At 37.6% G+C, this 20,221-nt stretch overlaps 1 pseudogene; it reads left to right on the plus strand.

The window, feature by feature from the left end:
- Positions 1-5,889: 5,889 nt before the first annotated feature.
- LOC140512404 (ATP synthase F(0) complex subunit C1, mitochondrial pseudogene) overlaps positions 5,890-20,221 on the plus strand; it is a 52,071-nt pseudogene continuing 37,739 nt past the window's right edge.

The raw sequence follows: 20,221 nt of genomic DNA on the forward strand, positions 1-20,221 counted from the left end.
CTGGGCTCCCTGAGCAGAATATTGTGTGCGTGGAATATAATAGAGAAGAGTTGGCATGGAACAGAAACCAAATACTCCATAGAGGTTGGCATTAATTTGACTCAAACTGTTATCAAAGAAACCAGTTCAAATTGCTGTTCTTCATCAAAATAATTCATTCTTATAAACTTAAGCTTTTCGAGGCTGCATTAATGAGATCCAAATCAATGTAACGAGAAGCCCAGGAAGCAATTAAAGTTTAGTGTAGCTAGCATGCAAGAGAATCGTTGATGAAATAGAAGTTTTCTCTAAAGGAGACAAAAATCAGTTCAAATGGTGGGAGAGCCCCATATACTGACAAGTATCCCATGGTGTAAATATGAAGGGATAAAAATGAATTGTAGAACCATCTAGCTGTATCCCTATTTCATCAGTTCCATCTCAGGAGCAAAAACAATGCTTTATCCTGTTATAAATACGTATATTCAAAGAAGAACAGAATTTAAGCATTGGGAAGGATTGAAGTTGACATCCAACGTACCCATGTTGCATAATCACATTTTATCCTCACAGACACTCTGTGAGGTAAATGGTATAAGACCATAATAATGTTATCCCCATTTTATAGATTAGGAGATTAAGGCAAAGAATAGTTAAATGAATTGCTCAAGATGACACAGCTAGTCAATGGCAGCACTGGAATTAAGTTCATGACTCCAGTATGGAGGACCTGACAGTAAAATATTTTCTGTTGGGAATTTCAGATGCCAACAAGGTTAAGGGGGGACTCTTCCTCTCCACCTTCAATCAATGCATTGAATCAGAATCACAATATTTCAGACTTGGAGGGTACCTCTAACACATACTTGCAAGTATAACAATATAAGAAGAGAAAAATTTCTCTTGCCTCTGCTTAAATCCCTTAAATAACTAGAAACCCTTCCCTTTCTAGGGAAGCCCCTTCCACTTATGGATAACTCTGATCATTGAAGTTTTTCCTGATCCTAAACCTAAATCTGCTTTATCCATGGGCCAGGGATCCACAGTGATTCTGGGTGTACACAGACCTGGATCTTATCTTGGAGGTAGATCTCAAAGGGATCCATTTATCAACTTGTCCTTTTGTTCCTATACTGGTAAAAATCCACTAAAGAAACTTGAAGTATCTAGGTTTCCTCATATGTGGGTAACAGTGACTCCCAAATCCTACACAGCTATTTTATATGCAGTTTGGATGTTTGATATGGGACAATGTTTATTTTACTGACCTCAGAAAGTACATTGACTGCAAAGATTTCATAGGAACCCATGAAGTAATATAGGAACAGAAAGCAGAGCCCTTTGAATCATTAGATTCCTCATGGGACAGTAAAGACATTTTGGGGACTGATGAACAAATATTGTGCATTCACTTTGAACTTTTGCCATCAAAACAACTCCCAGCAAATATAAGGAAAGGTTGAAAAGTTCTCGGTCTCCTGGACCCTCATGTCACATCTTTAATTTCTAAGCTTCAAGCTGACCTGTGAACAGTTCTGTTTTCCTTCTCTGAGGAGCAGGCTGTTAAAGAAATCTTACCCCTCCTTTCCCACACATACCTTTAGAAGGCTAATGTTTGAACCTTAAACTCAGAAATTCTCAAATTTTGGAACCGAGGACTTCCCATGAGGTACCCCTCAACTCTGGAAATATCTATTCAAAATTTCTAGTGTCAGAACTATAACCAGAAATGAAAAGGAGACATCAACTAATTTGAGGTCTAGGAATTTCCCTCTTAAGACAGCTGAGTGATCAAAGTCTATTCACAATGTACTTTTCCTTCAACGAATCATTTTCTGTTCTTGAGGGAAGCAAAGGTATTTGTGTATGTGTGGGTGGGAGGAGAGAGAGACAGGAAAAAAAAGAAAATGGACAATCCCTTTCACAGCTCCCTCATATATCACAGATGGGATGTTGCCTCCAGTAAGAGTCAATCAATAATTAAAGACCCATAGTGACTATAAATAGACTGAAAAAATGTTAAATACAAGGATAATGAAAATTGAATGTTGTCAATGGAAGGCATAAGCCACAAAAGGTGAGACCAAGCGGATAGCCCACAGATGGACAACCCATATGTCCCACTGGTGTCCTTCCCCTATAAGGGTAGTGAGGACTATCTCTAGCAGTTTCAGTGAAACTCTTGGCATGATTTATAGGATGGACAGGACAATAATGCAGACAGGTTGCAGTCTACATTATTGCAAAGAATAGCCAAATTAATGAAATCTCAGATCCATTAGGCGTATTTGAGTACACATACAATGAAACTCTTATATAACATTTTAAATTGGAAAAATTCTTGCTCATATTATCTCATTTTATCCTCACAGCAACCTGTGAGGTAGAAACTATTATTATACCTATTTTACAGATGAAGAAACTGAGGCAAACAGGTTAAGTGACTTGCCCAAGATCACATAGCTAGTCACTATCTGAGGCTGAATTTGAACTTGTCTTCCTAACTCCAAGGCCACTACTAAGCCAAAGTCAGTGCTTGGTAGGCATGTGACTGTGTGACCCCCTCATTAGAACTTCTCAGCTTGCCAGGATTTCATCATTATGAGTTGGAAACCACTAATTTTGTCCATCCCTGCTTATTTGACAGATGAGGAAACTGATGCCCTAATAGCTCAATTTACTTGTCTGAGAGCCAACCCTGAGCTTTGTATTAGCAAGATGAAACCTTTCCTCAGAACAGTTACTTCTCTAAAGGGAGATATTTCTTTCTCAGATATTCTGCTCAAGCGTCATCTTCAGAATGAGGCTTTATGCATGGCTCTAAGCTGCTTCCTCAGATCAGATCACACAAACCATTGAGGGGATTCCCAATTTAATTTTTTATTTAGTATCTCCCCCTAAAAGTGACTTAGCAGAGTGTCTTTGCCCAAACAAAGTCAGAGTTGATACTACAGTCATTTCCTCTCTCCCTTCTCTGTAACTGCTTTTCAGTTTCCAATCAAATCTTTAAGTTTCCTCTGGTTAACTGGACATGATTCACAAAGAGTCAGCTGCTGCTGGCTTTCAACATCTAGGAAACAACGTGAGCACCACTATGGACCCTCTGTGCCCACTCTTTCCTACGTGAATTATGGGGGGCTGGCAAGTGTTTGGCACCAAAATCCATTCTTCCTTACTGCAGAGGGACCTTTTAGCCCAACTTTAGAGGCTGTCGGCAGTGAAGCAGATAATGCCTAACTCTGAAACTGACTTAGGAGCAAAGTTCTGGGAACAAGGAACATTTTATTCCTTGGATAAAAGACACTAGATGTGAAAGGGTATTATTTTTTATCTGATATTCAAAAAATTCAATTGACCATATATAAGAACATATATACACACATCCTAACACACATACATATAAAACACACATGCATCTACACATAAATAGGTAGATACATACAGATATACATGTATAACACAAATATGCATGTATATATACACATATCCATTAACACATATAGATACAAGTATATGTTTATACACACAATGGATATATGTGTATATATACATATGTATATATATGTGCATATATAGAAATATATGCATGTGTCAGTATACTATATATTGTGTGCTCTGTGTATACAATGTATATGTATACAATATGTGTATATAGCTTTCTTAAGTACAGACAATAAAAAACCCCAGTAAATCCAACCCTGATTTGTTGCCTTTGCTAATTTCTGAGTTCTTGTTAGCTGATGTAAGATGGCTCACACACCCCTGATCCATGCACAAAGACTTTGCATTGGGTCTTGTAGCCTCCTGGAGTACCATTTGAGGAACCAAATTTATCTTCACTCTAAGAAGAGGAAGAACAACATATAGTAGGACTCTTTCCCACATATATGTAAATAAAATGAGTCCTCTTTAGCAGCTACTACATAATGCAAAATATGGGCTATCATGTTTGCCCAAACTATTTTTTATTGTCCTTGTTTTTTGTTTCTTTTTTTTTTTAATGAAATAGCTATTCATCATGATCTAAGCATGGGAAATGCTAATACATTCTTATTACAGTTACCAGTATATGAATTATATATGAAAGCAAGCCAGGATTTGCCACCCTTTTATTAGTGCTGCAACTCATTTTCATATTACTCTGGCAGGAACATCCAATAAATAAAGCATGAACAGCAACTTCTTTCATTTAATTAAGTCCCTACATTGTAGCCTAAGAGCAGAGGCTACCCTAGCCACCCAAGTCCATTGCTATCAGCGCCTCGTTGTGCAGTCATTTTTCAAAGGTTTTAAAAGTGGATTTTAATGAAATCTCTTCCCCTAACCCACCCTCACCCCATTGTTCTTTGGCATATTTAATTCCTCACATTTAAACTTAACCTGTCTACCATTAACTGAATGATGGAGGCTAAGAGTTTTCTTCATTTAGAATGCAAAACACCTATTATTAAACAATGAATAAAATCAGCCCAAAACAACATACCCCTAAATCAAATAATTAGCAATATGCCGTTATATAGAACTATTCTGCAGTACGTAAATAACAGTTGAATAATTTATTCCCTCCCTCTCCCATAAGAATGGAGAAGACCATCCAGTTAAAGCTGCAAGGTTCCACCAGGATCATCTAGTCCAACTTTTTCAAGTTATAGATAAGGAAACTGAGCTCCAAAGATAGAGGTATCAAGTCTTAGGCCTGGGATTCAGATCCATTTCATTTTACTCCAAAAATACTTTGAACGCTCAAACTAGGTACTTTCTTGATATGCCACTTTCTTTTGGAAGAATATGAACTATTAGCTAAACTGAGAAAAACACATGAGAAACATACTGTTTGGTTTCCAGCTTGTAAAGGAGGATTAGAAATCCCTAATACAGGACAGAATTTTAGACCTGGAAAGAATAACATTTGTGGTATATTGGAAATCATGCTGGATTTGAAGTCCAAGGACCTGGGTCCAGATTCTAACTCTGTTACTTGCTACCTATGTGACCTCGGGAAAGTCATTTTATCTCTGTTGGGTCTCAGTTTCCACATCTATAAAATGAGAGGGTTGTACTAACTACTCTCAAAGAGGTTTTCTATCTCCAAATCTATGATTCTGTGATCTTTGAGAAGGGATCTCTCAAGCCATATAGTCCAACTGGTACCCAAACAAGACACTGTCTTCTCCAACAGCCCTGATAATTGGGCACCCAGTCTCTGTCTAAAGACATCCACATGCGGGAGCTCACTACTCTCTACCACCCACCCTAGGCAGCCCACTCTACTTTGGAGCCACTCTAAGCAGTGTTTCCTTACATTTACCCAGTGTGAACAAGAGGATATTACACTTCTTTTTTTCTTCTTTGTTTTACAGCAGGAAAATCCAGGGTTAAGGAGATGAAATAATTTGCCCAGTGCCACAAAGCAAATTAATGACAGAAGCTAGGTCTCCAGGTTCCAAAGTCAGCTTGCTTTTGCTCTATGCTGGCTCCAATATTTTCACGTTCATTTTGATTAAGCTTTGTTCTAAATAAGCAGGTGCCAGTGGCCGTGTTATAGAGAAGTTGGCATTCCGTTGTGGTTTCTCTCTCATAATAAATGTTGATTATCTCCATCAGTGGAAGGGAGCACTGGCAGCAGTTAATAGAAAGCATTTCATGATAAGAAGTTGACTGTAAATCCAGATACCACATAATGGTACATTGTTCAATTTCAGTGATTAATTTTAGCTCTTTCGTTACTTCTCCAACCCCCTCAATTAACTCATTTCAGGTATTCTCTCAGTCCTCCCATCTATACAGTTGGAATCAGAAAGCAATGAAGGCTGATTAGCCTATAAAGCTAAATTAACTCAATAGCAAGTAGAAAGTCTACAGTGATTAATTCTAATGTTGATCCTAAAAGTCAATTCTTTCTGAGAAACGATGGAGAGTGGACTGAAAAGATGTGCGAGGAATTGGGGAGTGCTAAGGTTTGAAGCCAAAGACCTACAGGTAACAGCTGGAACCAAGCCCTGTGGGAATTAGAACATCATGATTTGTTGGACAAAGGATTGAAGATCTTGGTGGATTAGAAGTTTGAATGAGATGTGTCATCTCATTATTACTTCTACTACCCATGATGCTCTGTAATAGAACAACCATAGCTATGAAGGTTTCTTCACTAGTTGCCAGTTTCAAATATTAAGATTATTTTCTCCACAAATCAGGGTTTTTAACCTTTTTTTTGAATCTTACCCCTTTGGCAATCTGATGAATCCTCTGAATTTCTTATCAGAATAAATGTTTTAATTCATAAAACACATAGTGTTACAAAAGAAAATAATTGTACTGAAATAAAGATGTAAAGTTTTTCACCTTCCAAGTATAACAATCCCTTACAATCTATTCATAGATATCTTGTGGTTCTATGGATCCAGGCTGAAAACCTCTGAAACAGACCAAATAATGGAAAATATTTTTAATCAAACTAAATATTCTGATTTTTAATAACAAGAATATTTTCACCCTTATCAGGGCAGCAACTGAGGCTAGAAGGATAGTGGTGATAGATCTTTTTCCCAGAACTCATTCACCTCCAAAAGAATACAGTGAGGCATTAGTTGGAGAATATCTCTACTAACTGTGGTACACAAATATAATGGAATATTACTGCTATAATAAGCAATGGACATAATGAATTAAGAGGGCTTGCTCTAGTTTTCATGCTTAACCTTTCTATTTTTTACCAGCATTGACTTTTCTACTGATTCAACATGCAGGAATGAAGCCAGACTTTTGAAATTTTAATTTTTTTTAAAGTTCATGGAATAAAACAAGCATTTCCATAACATAGTACAATAAAAAAAAAGATCATACATGAAATTGCAAATCTATTGTGCACAACTTGCTATTCCATTCAAATATAAAGTAAAATAATCAAGTAAATTTATTTTCTTTCCCCCCTTCACCCTAGAGATGGCTATCACTGAATGTCATTAGAGACAAATATATTATACATGTGTTTGTAAAATTATAATATACATACTTCTATTTATCAGTTCTTCCTCTGAATGCAAATAGCATCTTTCTCCATGTGTCCTTTACAGTTAATTTGGGCATTTATGCTTCACAAAATAATTTATTTGTTCAAAGTTACTTTTCAAACAATGTTGATGTTACTGTTTATAATATTCTCTTGGTTCTGTTTATTTCAATTTTCATTATTTCATGCAAGTCTTTACAAGTTTTTCTAAAATCATTGAGTTTATCATTTCTTATTGCACAATAAACTTTGTTAGGAATCATAATTACCACCCCTGTATGTTTTTTGCAACAGCTGAAGCACGATAAATTCTACTTCAACTCTCCATTTTAACTCTGTGTGTATCTCTCACTTTAAAAAGTGTTTCTTCTAAACAATATATTGTTGAATTTTGATTTTTCAGTCCATTCTACTCTCCATTTTCACTTTATGGGTGAGTTCATTCCATTTACATTCAGAGTTATAATTGGTATTTGTGGATTTCCCTTCATCTTATTTTTACTCACTATTTTCCTTTTCAGACTCCTTTCACCCTATCCCTTTTATTTCTTATATTAACCTCTCCTCTAAAACCCCCTCCCCCAGTCTATTTACCCCATCCTTCTAATCTTAATCAATATAACTTTCCAAAAGTCCTTCCTCCATCCTAACCCCCAGTTTTCTTATCTCTCTAGAAGCTCAGATTTCTAAATCTTTTCAGCTATATACATTATTTCTTCTTCAATCCAGATAAGGGTAATATTCTAATAATACCTGTCCTCCAACCCCACCTGCTTTCTCTGTATTAGGCCTTCCTTTTATGCCCTGTTTTTATGAGATAATTTCTCCTTTTAACCTTTTCCTACCCAGTTTTGTTTTTTGGAATCACCTCATCATATACAACTCAACCCCCACCTTTCTTTCAAACTACCTAAGTAAAGATAATACTTTTAAGAATGTGATTACTAATTATAACAACTAATAGTTACTAATATTAATAACATTTTCATATCTCATTAAATAAACAGTTTGACCTTAATCAATGCCTTATAATTGTCTTTAGTGATTTCCTTACATTTCTTCTGGATCTTTTATAATCAAATTTTTCATTGAATTTTGGTCTTTTTGTTACATTCAGGATTTTTTTCATTCAGGATTTTATGACTTGTCCAGGGTCACACAGGCAATAAATATCAGAAACAGAATTTGAATCCAGGTTCTTTGACTTCGGAATCATAGCTTTTCTTGCACATCGTATTTCCTTTTGGGAATGAGAGAAATAGAATTGGAATACAGTCTCTCCAGCCTCACCTCCATTATGCTGGAGGTCTGTTAACAAGGAGGATGGAAAAGATCACATCTATGATCCCAGATGTTGTGGAACCCCTTGAGTTTGAATGAATACTCATCTATGAAATTATAATCTGGGCAACAGGGAAGACCTTCTCAGCTGGTTTGAAGGGTAGAAGCAAAAGAGAACAAGAAGAAACTAAAACTGCTTAGGAATAGATGATTGTAATCAGTTATATGGGCCTAAGCCTTCTCAACTCTAAATTACCTAGGAGATTTCTAGGAGAATGACCGTGGCCATGCTTTTGAGAAACTCACCTGCACTGGTGGTTGATGCAAAGGACAAAGGTACTCATCTTTGTCCGTGGCCTGACTTTCTGATTTAATTCAGCTCTCCTGTGCCACTCTCAAGATTTTATACCTGAAAGCAAAGACGATGAATGGGTTGACATTTACATAGGGCTTTTATATACTTTTTGAGTCTAATATTTTATATCCTGGGGAATATTTCATTCATGGAATGATGCAGAAGGAAATTACCTGGAGCTAGATAAACTAGCCTTAACCCATGTGGATATGAACTACTTGGAGAAGAAGCTGAAGGGGTCTCCAAAGCCATATGCTGCCATAGCTCTGACCTAGTAGTGTTCATTAGGAGGACTGGCTCTGGAATCAGAGGATAGGGGTGTTCATAGCTCTGCCTCTGACTATCTCTATATTCAGTTATTTCAGTCATATCTGATTCTTCATAATCCCATTTGAGATATTCTTAGTAGAAATACTAGAGTGATTTGTCATTTCTTTCTCCATTTCATTTTACAGATGAGTAAATTGAAGCAAACAGGGTTAAGTGACTTGCCCAGGGTCATATGTCTGAGGTCAAATTTAAACTAATCTTCAACAAGAAAGAAAGCATGTCATGCTGGAGAGAGCCTTTGATTTGGAATCAGAGGAATTGGGTTCTAATTCTGGCTCCACCTTTGCTACCATGGTCATATCTTTTCACCTTTTTGGATATCAAATTCCTTATCTATGAAGTGCAGAGGGTTGGACTCAAGGGCCTTTGAGGTCCCTTCTACCTCCAAAACTATTATTCTCTCCTACTTCCCCTAACTTGGTGATGAATGAGCTATGGATTAATGAATGACACTGGTCCTTATAGCTTCCATTAGTATCCAGGGTGTCACCTAAACAATTGGACAGATTCATAACCATTAGTGATGACAAAGGACACCTTAGGAACAGAGAAGCATGGTATCATTTTTTATTAGTCTTATCTCATATGCACTCTAACATTCCACCAACAACAAGGCCCTTGAGGATGAGACATATAAGGGTCTTATTTTCTTCCCTGATGCCAAAGCTTAAGGGTCAGGGTAGCTCAGTTTCTGTGGAAGCTGGGTAGGAGGAAGGGGCTCATTCATAATTTAGCTTAGAGTCCTTTGAATCCATATGCATCTCCTTCTGTTCAAAGATCTTCATTTCCTGACCTAGAAATGCCATCTCTGCTGGAAGATAGCCAAGCAATCCTCTTGGGGATACAACCATTAGTTTTCCATTGTAGTGGTTTTCTTTTCCTTCTGCTTTTTTATGTCATTGTTCTCTGTTCTTTGCTACTTTCATTGATTGAAATAGTTCAGCCAAACTTAAAACGACCAAAAGGCAAATATAGTTATGTAAAGAAATCGCTATTTGGGAATCATTATGGAAACACTGGAAATTTTGCCAGTTTCAGAGTTCTTATCAAAATGTTATTGAACATTTCAGGCTAAAATCTTTCTGTAATTTAGCTCTAATCCTTACATTGTAAAATACGCTTATGGGCATTTCTTTGTTATTATTACTATTTATCTTCTTGAGGTGAGGAGTCAGCCCAAAAGTATCATTGATAAATCGGGCATGGGAGAAGTGGGTTAGATTGGGAGCAAAGTGGCTTCAAGCGACTTAGCACTCACTGCCATACTTCCATCATCAATGAATAAATATTTATTAATAATCGTAAAGCACTTAGCCTAGTGTCTTGCACATAATAAGTGTTATACAGGTATTTGGTACTATCATCTTTATCATCATCATTATGTCTCCAATCTCAGCAGCTAGATGGCACAGTGGATAGAGTGCTGGGCCTGGAGTCAGAAAGAGTCATCTCCCCGAGTTCAAATCCATCCTCAGACACTTATTAGCTGTGTGACCCTGGGTATGTCACTGTTTGCCTCAGTTTCTTCATCTTAAGTGAACTAGAGAAGGAAATGGCAAACTACTCCAGTATCTTTGCCAAGAAAACCCCAAATGGGTCATAAAGGGTTAGACATGACAAAAAACAAAAGTGTTGGGTGCTATGATACATGCTGGTGATACAAAAGAGAAATGAAGCATTTATTTGCCCTTAAAGAACATGCACTATATTGGGAGAAACCATATATAATATAAATATACATACGTAGATTCTATTGGGAGATATAAGCATACATATATGTTAATGAAAGAGGTAAACTCAATATGTAACTATAGAGAGGATTTTAATTTTGTTTCTTTTTTTAATAGGATAGAAACTGGCAGCCAGAAGGGATCAGCAAAGGTCTCATATAGAAGCTGTTGCTTGAGCTGAGCTTTACAGGAAGCTCAGGATTCTCAGAGGCAGAGGGGCAGAAGGGAGAGCATTCCAGGCATGGATCACAGCCTGTGTAAAGTCACAAAGGTGAGATGGGGAATGTCGTGTGTAAGGAACAGCATTAAGGTCAGCTGGCTGTACCATAGAGTACATAGAGGAGAAAAATGTGTGATAAGGCTACAAAGGCAACTGGGGGCTTTCAATGGCCAACGGAAAACTTGGTCTTTGACCCCAGAGGCAATAAGTTTTGACTGGAGCTTCCTGAGTAATCGTTTGGAATGGCCAGTCTTGTGCTTTGGGGAAATCAGTTTGATGATTGTATAGAAGATGGATTAGAGGAGAGAGAAGACTTGAGGCAAGAAGATATATTAGCAAGCACCTTAGCATACCCAGGGTAGCCTGTTAGCACAGGTTCTTTGATCTGCTTTTATAAAGGAAACACAGCTTCAAAGGGGTTAACAATTAAACACTACAGACTTTATTCTATCTAATCTTTTCACACGGGGTGCTGAGCACCAACTCTGACAGTATTCTCTAATCACCCTTCTCTCAGGGGTTGGAGAGAAGTGAGGGCAATTCCCCCTACATCTTGATGGGACAATAAAGACTGGCACAACTTTTGTATTCCCCTAAATCCCTTCAAACCTCAATGGGAGTCAGTTGAGGCAAATACAGATTCCCCCCCACCCTTGATGGGGGGGCCAATCAAGGCATAAACTGTGTCCAAACTCGTGCATTTCAACCCTAAAGGTTCCCCACTCACTGACCAGTGTCCATTGGCTTTATTCTTTCACTCGACCCCTCCAGGGTCCTGATCTTTACAATCTGAACAAGCTACACCTGGCTCTTGCAATCTACATGGGTCATGATGGAGATGTTTTGAACCATAACTAGCACCTGGGGACAAGAGATGGTTATGGCCATGGGTCTTGGAAAACCAAACTACAAAAAATAATAACAAAACTCCACTTTGCTTATGCTAACAGAAGACTGTTTAGGATGCCATTACAATCATCCTGGTGAGAGGGGATAAGGGTCTGAACAAGGATGCTGTCTATGTGGGCTGAAAGAAGACTAGAGATGAGAGAGATGTTGTGGATGTAGACTTGACAAGACTTAGCAACTGACTGACTATGGAGGTGAAGGAGAGCAAGGTGTCAAGTTTGATTCTAAGCATCCCATCCTCATTGCCAGCCAACCCCTTCTAGTATCTTTATTGTTAGAACAGGCATCCTAAAGTTGAGTCTGTGGATAGATTTCAGGAGATCCATGAACTTGGATGTGAAAACATATTTTATAACTGTATTTTAATGTAATTGATTTTCTTAGTAATCCTATGTAATTTGTTTTATGCTTTAAAAAAAATTACATCCTTCTCAGAAGTGGTCAAAAGACTTCATCAGATTCCTCAAGGGATTCATGACACACAAAAAGTGGAGAACCTCTTGAGCTAGAGGGTCTGTGGGAAGAAAGGAAAGATAATGTTTAGATAACAAATAGAAAATTGTGACCAGTGATCCAGGATGACCTTGAGGGTAAGCTTAGAATAGCAATGGCTGCTCATAAGGGGACAACAGCATGAGAGAGGGTGACCTCAATGGACCTGGAGTGAGATACTTAGATTTGAACAATGGATGTGACATTTAGCTGCATGACCCTGAACAAGTCATGCCATGTATCTGAGTCTTAGTTTCATCCTGTGAAAAATTGAGATAATACATCTCACTAACTGGTCAAGAATATTCTTTCTTTTAACCTTAAAAAACTATGTACATGCTTTTTGTTATTGCTTTATTACCACCACCACCACCTCCATAATCATCATTATTCAAGGCTGGGTTGACAGGCTTCTATTCCATCACTGCCATGAACACCAGGTGTCAACAACTGGGACAGAGAAGTGAGCAGGGAGGAAATCTCACTCAATAGTTCAACAAAATAATTTGTGCATTACTATCAATGTCTTTGGAGAAACAGCAAAAATAACGGGAGGAAAGGTACTACGCTGGATGATAATAACAGCATTTAGAACACACTTTAATGTTTGTAAAATGCTGTATGTATATTATCTCCCTTGATTCTCATAATTCTGTGAGATGTGTTACTATTATTTCCATTTTTGAATGTGAAGAAACTAAGCCTGTCAGAGGTTAAGTGACTTGACTAGGGTGACGCAGCTAGTGTCTGAGGCAAGATTTGAACTCTGACCCCAAGTAAAGCAATGTATTGTAACCACCTAAAGCACAATATAAAGTCACAGTTAATACAAGAAATAGAAGGTTTCCTAATCAAATAATCACTGGTGGATTTTAATAGAGTCATCATGGCAGAGTGAACAGAGAGCTAGCCTTGGAGTCCCGAAGATCCGCATCCAGTTTCTGCCTGAGTTAGTTAGAGATCTAGTTGGAATACAAACACAAGCCGTATTGGAATTTTGCTTCCTTTTTAACCTTGATTGATTTAATTGTAAAGTCGAATCCAGTATGCGAATCTATACATGCTAGTTATGCAACCATAGACAAACCTCTTGTTCTTTTGAGTCCCCCAAGCAATTCTCTAAAACTTGGCATTGCAGATGGCGCAGATCTCTTTCAGGGAGGTAGTTTCCCCACTTGAAGTTCACTAAACTGATGAAATCTTAGCTCCAGATTAAAAAGAAAAGAAGAATTCAAATAATTACATGTATGTGCACATATAGACATATCTATACAGACAGATGGATGAGAAAGATATATACATACATGTATATTTACACACATATATAAATGTGTAAATAAGCATATGTGTATGTTTATATGGGAATATTTACATCAATATTTTATCTATAGAGTGATGAAGAAAGAGAGGTAGAGAGAAAGATGAAGAGAGAAAAGAAGGAAGGGAGAGAGACAGAGACGGAGAAACAGAGACAGAGATAGACAGAGACACAGAGAGACAGAGAGAAAATAGAGACTATATATGTGATTTTTCTGAATATAGGATATTCCTGGAGAAGGAAACTCCCTCTATCAATGCAGGATGCACTTTTCAACAACTTTTTAGTCTTAGGTGCCTGGGTCATTAAAGAAGTAAAATGACTTGGCCAGGATCACGTAGCAAGTGAGTGCCAGAGGCTGGCCTTGATATGTGTGTGCCTACATGCATACAAATAAACACATGTATACACATACAGACACACATGGATATGCATAATGTGCACATGTGTACAACACACGTATATGTGTGTACGTCCATATACATATACATACATGTGTTTGTGTCAGAATAATACCTAGAATGATCTCATTTCTTATTCTTTCTTTAAGTGAGAGGAGCTGACGCTGGGAACATAATCTGGAGGTTGATTTTGAAAGTAGCAAAACCACAAGAAATCTAGCCTCTCTTTGGGTAATGGAAATGACAGGGTGATTTTCCCTATAGGAAGACACAAAGGTATTGGAGTTTGAATTTTAATGAGAAAGAAATTAACAATTCATTTTAGTTTTTAACTGATTTATAATCTAAAGTAAGTAAAATATCTAGGTATAATTAAAGAAAATTTAGAAAAAATAAATCTCCTTAAAATACTTGTTCCATAAGGATTCAAAATGGACAGTCTGGGAGACTGTACCAGTTAGGCAGGATTTTTCTAACTGAAAGAGGCATTAGGAGCCTCTGCTTCAAACCCTTCATTTCACAGATGAGAAAACTGATACTTGAAAAGGGAAATAACACTCTCATGGTCCATTCAATCAACAAGCATTGATTATACTCTGTAGCAGAATGTGCTAGACTAGAGGTGAACCTGAGGTCCATAACCTTTTCTTTTTCAAATTTTGGTGACTATTTCACTGTGATTTCTTTCTAGGTGGTGATACAGTGTATAGAGACCCAGGCTTGGAGTCAGGAAGACCTGATTTTAAATCTGGCCTCAGATACTTACTAGCTTTGGGACCCGGTGAAAGTCACTTAACCTGTATGATTCTGTTTAACCAACTGTAAAATCGGTACTACTTACCTCCCAGGGATGTTGTGAGACTCAAATGAGACAATATTTATAAAATCTTAGCGCAGTACCTAGCACATAGTAGGTACTAAATAATTGCCTGTTTCCTTCCTGTGTAATCCCATGGATCTTATGTTATGCTTTAGAAACTTTCTGAGAAGGCTCTACCAAACTGCTAAGGGAGTCCGATACACCAAAGGTAAAGCATTCTCCTTAGATATTAGTAAGAAGACAGGATGATCAGAAAGAAAACTGTCTCTGGTTTCAAGATCTGCCTCATGTATTTCCAGCCCATGTGATCTTGGTCAGATCTCAGTTTCTTCATCGGTAAACTGAGGAGGTCGTTTTAGATGATTGAGGCAAAGCCCTTTCTAGCTCTGGATCTGGGACCCAAGGATAAGAGTAGCTGGTCATTTTCAGGGGCAGGATAGGAATCCAAATCTTTTTAATAGAAAGCCTAGCATTTTATCTACTACACTACCCTGCCTCTCAAGAGTACCCCACAACCTGGACTTGCAAAAATTTATAATATTGTTGAGAAGAGAAAGAATTGTTGCATGCAAAGATAATTAACAAGACAGTGAAAGAGGTGGACCGTTTCTCCCGAGTTTCCATAGAGACTATAAAATTCTTTGTAAACTGAGGATATATCCTCTATACTCCCTGTCACAATAAACTCAGATATTACATGTCAACATACTGTGTCCTCCAATGGTATGGAAAGTCCCTGAAGGCAGAGACTGGTTTTATGTTTGTCTTTGCATTCCCAGAGTCTTACCCAGTGTCTCACAACCAATAGGTGCTTAATAAATCTTTGTTGATTGCTAGAACATGAACCCAGTAAGAGTAGGGATCATCCTTTTTATTTTTGTCCCTAGCATGGTACCTGGCACAGAGGAGGCATTTCATAAATGCTGATTGATTAGTTAGTCATTTTCTTTTCTGCATGCATTCATGGAACGACTCCTTTCTCTTCTTGACTATTTTGTCTTCTCCTGTCAAAGTTTAAGCTTAGGCAACTAGGAAACCTTCCTGATTCCTCCAGTAAAATCTGTTTTCTCTTCCTCAAAACTTTTGTATGAAAAAAATTCTATACAAAGTATATTTGTATTTACAAATATATACAAATGTAATATTTGTATATGAAATATCTGTCATCTAAACTAGATGACAGATCTAAAGTTCCTCCCCCACTTTGCATCTATCTTTCCTTTGCCTCATTGTTTTTATAATGCTTGATGTACGTTATTTCATCATTTTCCTATAGAATGTAAATTTCATAATTGGAGGGACTGGATAATATTTTTTATCCTCAGAATTTAGCACCTAGTAGGAGCTTAATAGATATTTATTGAAAGAAATAATGAATGAATAACATTAGGACTAGAGAGACTTTAGAAATCATTTGGCCAACCCCTTATTTAATTGATGAGTTAGTAAATGCATGGAAAGGGTAAATCACCTAAGGACACATAGCTTGTCAATGTCAGAATTAGAACCCAGGTCTTTTGACTGATATTTGGAAAAGGGAAGTAACATGCTCATGGTCCCTTCAATCAACAAACAATGAAGTTCTTACTATGTGGCAGACAGTGCTACACTAGAGGTTCATCTGAGGTCCATAAACTTTAAAAAAATAATTGGTGACTATTTCACTATACTTGGTTTTAGGTGGCACCACAGTGGATGGAGAGAATTCTTTATTCTGTATCACATTGCTGCTCTCTACCACTATGGGCTCTCTTATTTTTGAAGGCAAATTATTCCCAGACATTAGTTACTCTGCTTTTGAGAAAGGAGATTCTAGATTCCTTCGTCAAAGCCAAAACATTCTCTTTCCCATATTTTCTGACTTCCTTCAAGATGCAGCTCAGATCCAGCCTTTGGCAGGGGTACCATCCCATCCAGTGCCTTCCTCTCTACCTTCCATCTGATCTAAACATTATCTGGAGCAAACCTAGCTATTTACATGGTATTTTCCCCAATGCTCCTAGAGAGCAGGGAGCTGTGTTTTTGTCTTCCTTTGTATTCTCAGAGCTCAGCATAGATCTTGCCATATAGCAAGCATTTAATGAATACTTGTTGACTGACTGGTTGACTGAATGATGCTGAAAGTGGGTCTTATTTCATTCTCTCCAGAGAAAAGAGAAGACAGGGCAGGAGAGGTGGTTTTTGTTGCCTCTAACAGGTTCAGGTGAATTGGATACTCACAGATTGTAGGCGTGAGGCTGTCACGACAAGAATCCTTCCTGGGAAACAGCTTGGCTTGCCTCTCTGCGAGACCTCAGCTAAAGATGTCATTTCCTTGGTTAGTCATCCAGGGTGAGAATTATTTGAGGTAAAAGACAATGATTACATTTCCTTTTGAACCCCAAGCATGCAAAGGAAGTCTGCCAAGTCTGAGAGGCAGTGAGTTCACAGGAACAGAAAATTGGAACCCAGGAGAAAAATGACTTGGGGTTTTCAACATCTCTATACTCAGCCCTCACTGGTGGGCCCACAGGACCAGCTGCCACTCAGATCTTTTGTAGTCTTTTCTCTTTTGTGTTCTGCTGGGAGACTATTTATTCTCACCTGCTCGAGGTAGAAAAACATCAAAGATTAGCATCTGCATCAAGAGTCATGAGGGGGTCTAAATTGTGGATGCAGACCTGGGAACCTTCTCATTCCAGGAAGCAGATGCTTACTAGGAAGCAGGTGTATACCATGCAGTAAAGAGTTAGCTCTCCCACTCAGAAGCCTGTCTCAAGTTGTACCTATGCTTTTGTAACTTAATTAGGATTCTCTTTCCTTTTGTGGTAACTTGATAGGTATTCATGTGATCCGGGCAAGGAGGGAAGAAACCACTTATGGCCATGGATCTGGGATGGAAAATATAACGTAAAGCTATTTCTTGTCTTATGCAACATTTCATAGGGATGTGTCTATGGAGAAAAACATTCTTGAAGTGGGAAGGGCAGTGGATTGGGAAGCTTAGGTGGCAAATAATGATGAGGTAATGAACTAGTGTATCATATCATTTATGGAAACACATTAAGTATTTCCTTTTGATTTTCTCTATGCATATAAAGGAGCAAATATTTCTCCCCTCTAAAAGCCCTTGCACACTTACTACCTTAGGAACGTAGGGCATGGAATAGGTCTTTCCTGTAAAAACTGGATTAAAGCTGGAAATCAAAATGTAGGGCAAAAAATATGTCTAGTTTTGTTAAGATCATTGCCTTCCTCATTCCTTAAAGAGGCTGGTCTGTAATTCACCTCTTTTATTTAGAGAGGATTAAGGTAATAATCACAAGGAGGATGCTTTGAATGCTTGAACATATTAGCTCAGTCATTTTGGTTGTGTCCAACTCCTTGTTGCCCCATCTGAAGTTGCCATTTCCTTCTCTAGCTCATTTTACAGATGAGGAAACTGAGGAAAACAAATTTCAATAACTTGCCCAGGGACGCAAAACTAGTCAGTGTCTGAGGCTGGAATTGAAGTCAGGTGCTCCTGACTCCAGACCCATTGCTCTATCCACTGTACCACCTAGCTGCCATCTAGAGAGATATGCAAAGAGAGAACTGAATTGTTCTAGTACAAGAATATTGTTCTGTAATATGACCCCCAAACTTTTTTTCAAGATTCCAACAGCGTTACCTAAAATTACCTTGTGACAAAATGTCCAAAGGGATGGGGGTGGTGTGGTGGTGGTCTATGATATTTTAGATGTTTTAGGTGGTCTATTTTTATATTCTATTCTAAAACTCAGAGTATAATATCAATATTTTTTCTTCAACACAATTAACTCATCAATAAGCCCTTATTAAGTGCCTACTGTATGCTAAACACTGTGATAGTCCCTGGTTATATGAAGACAAAAAATTACACTATTTATGCTCATAAGGAGCTAGCATTCTAACAGGCAAAAGTAACACATGCAGAATGAATAGATCTCACCCTGGCATGATGTTTAGTGCAGGGCCTGGTACATAGTAATGAATGTACATAGTAAGTACTGAGTACATAGTACTAAATACTTAATAGTAAGTACATACCAGTGCCTAATAAATTCCTTTTCATTCATTTACTTATTCATTAGGGAAAGCAATACATATAAATTATTTTTAATGAATATATGCCAATGTAGTACTCAAGTATGAAATACACATACATACATATGGTATATGTGTGTATATATATATGTACATACGTTATATGTGTGTACATATGTGTATATATATGCCAACTCACAAATCACTAAAGTGTCTTTATGTGTTCTTTGATCTAGCAGTCATCTATTGAGTATCTCCCCTAGCAGATCAGAGAGAACAGAAAGGTTCCCAACATGTGCCCCAATGACAATAATAGTGTTTTTTAAAAGAATGAGTTACAAAAAATTGAGTGTCCACCAAGTAGGGAATGGCCAAAGAAATGATTGCATTAGAATATAGTGGAAGATTATTGTACTCTAAGCCATGATACCATGGCAACATAGTAAAAGCCAGCCTCAGAGCCCAGACCAGGGTTCAAGTTCTGTCTCTGATATCTTCTTGCCCATGCCACTCTAAGGTCAAATCATTTAACCTTTCAGTGATCTGTTTTAGCCAGTTCTCTGAGATTTCAAGTTGCAGAGAAGGTGCCAACCTTCCCTAGTAGAAATTTCCTCTTCCAAGAGTTCTATTCCAACTAAATTACAGCTCTGATCTTCATCTCTAAGAAATGGCAGATGCAAGGAATTCAATAAAACCTGGTAAGACTTAAATTAACTGTTGTAGAATGAAGAAACAGAACCAGGGGGACAATAGGCAAAATGGCTGTTATGACTGATTAAAAAAAACACTAAAAGAAAGCAGAATCCAGATTGATTTTAATGACTAGTCTTGACTCCAGAGAAGATCTATTGAAAGATAATTCCCTTCTCTGAGTAGAGGGGTACATGGTCCTTGCGCTGGTTGCTTTTGCTTAGAGCAGAAGTTCCCAAACTTATTTGACCTACTACTCCCTTTAAAAAAATTACTCAGCACCCCCTGGAAATCTACTTTCTTTAACCCTTTAAATTTTTTTTTACATTTGCATCATTTCAAAAAATGTTTTTAAAAAATGACATATCTTAAATTTAATAATTTACTGTTAATTTGTGGTGGGCAGGGGGGTTTCCTGCATTGAAATTTTGATGATGCAGTGTTGGATCATGTATCTATATAGTATTCTATTGTAAACAAATCATTATATGCACATATTCCTGCCCATGCATGCTGGGACAGCCAGCAACATGCTTGCCTACCAAGACTTACTTATTTAGACTTGTCAGTGAACTTGACCACTGATTGGTTATAACTTGCATTTTGTGTGTTTATTTGGAAAAATGTAATCACTATGATTTTA

Source organism: Notamacropus eugenii, chromosome 6, assembly GCF_028372415.1.
Source record: "Notamacropus eugenii isolate mMacEug1 chromosome 6, mMacEug1.pri_v2, whole genome shotgun sequence".
Classification (NCBI taxonomy): Eukaryota; Metazoa; Chordata; class Mammalia; order Diprotodontia; family Macropodidae; genus Notamacropus; species Notamacropus eugenii.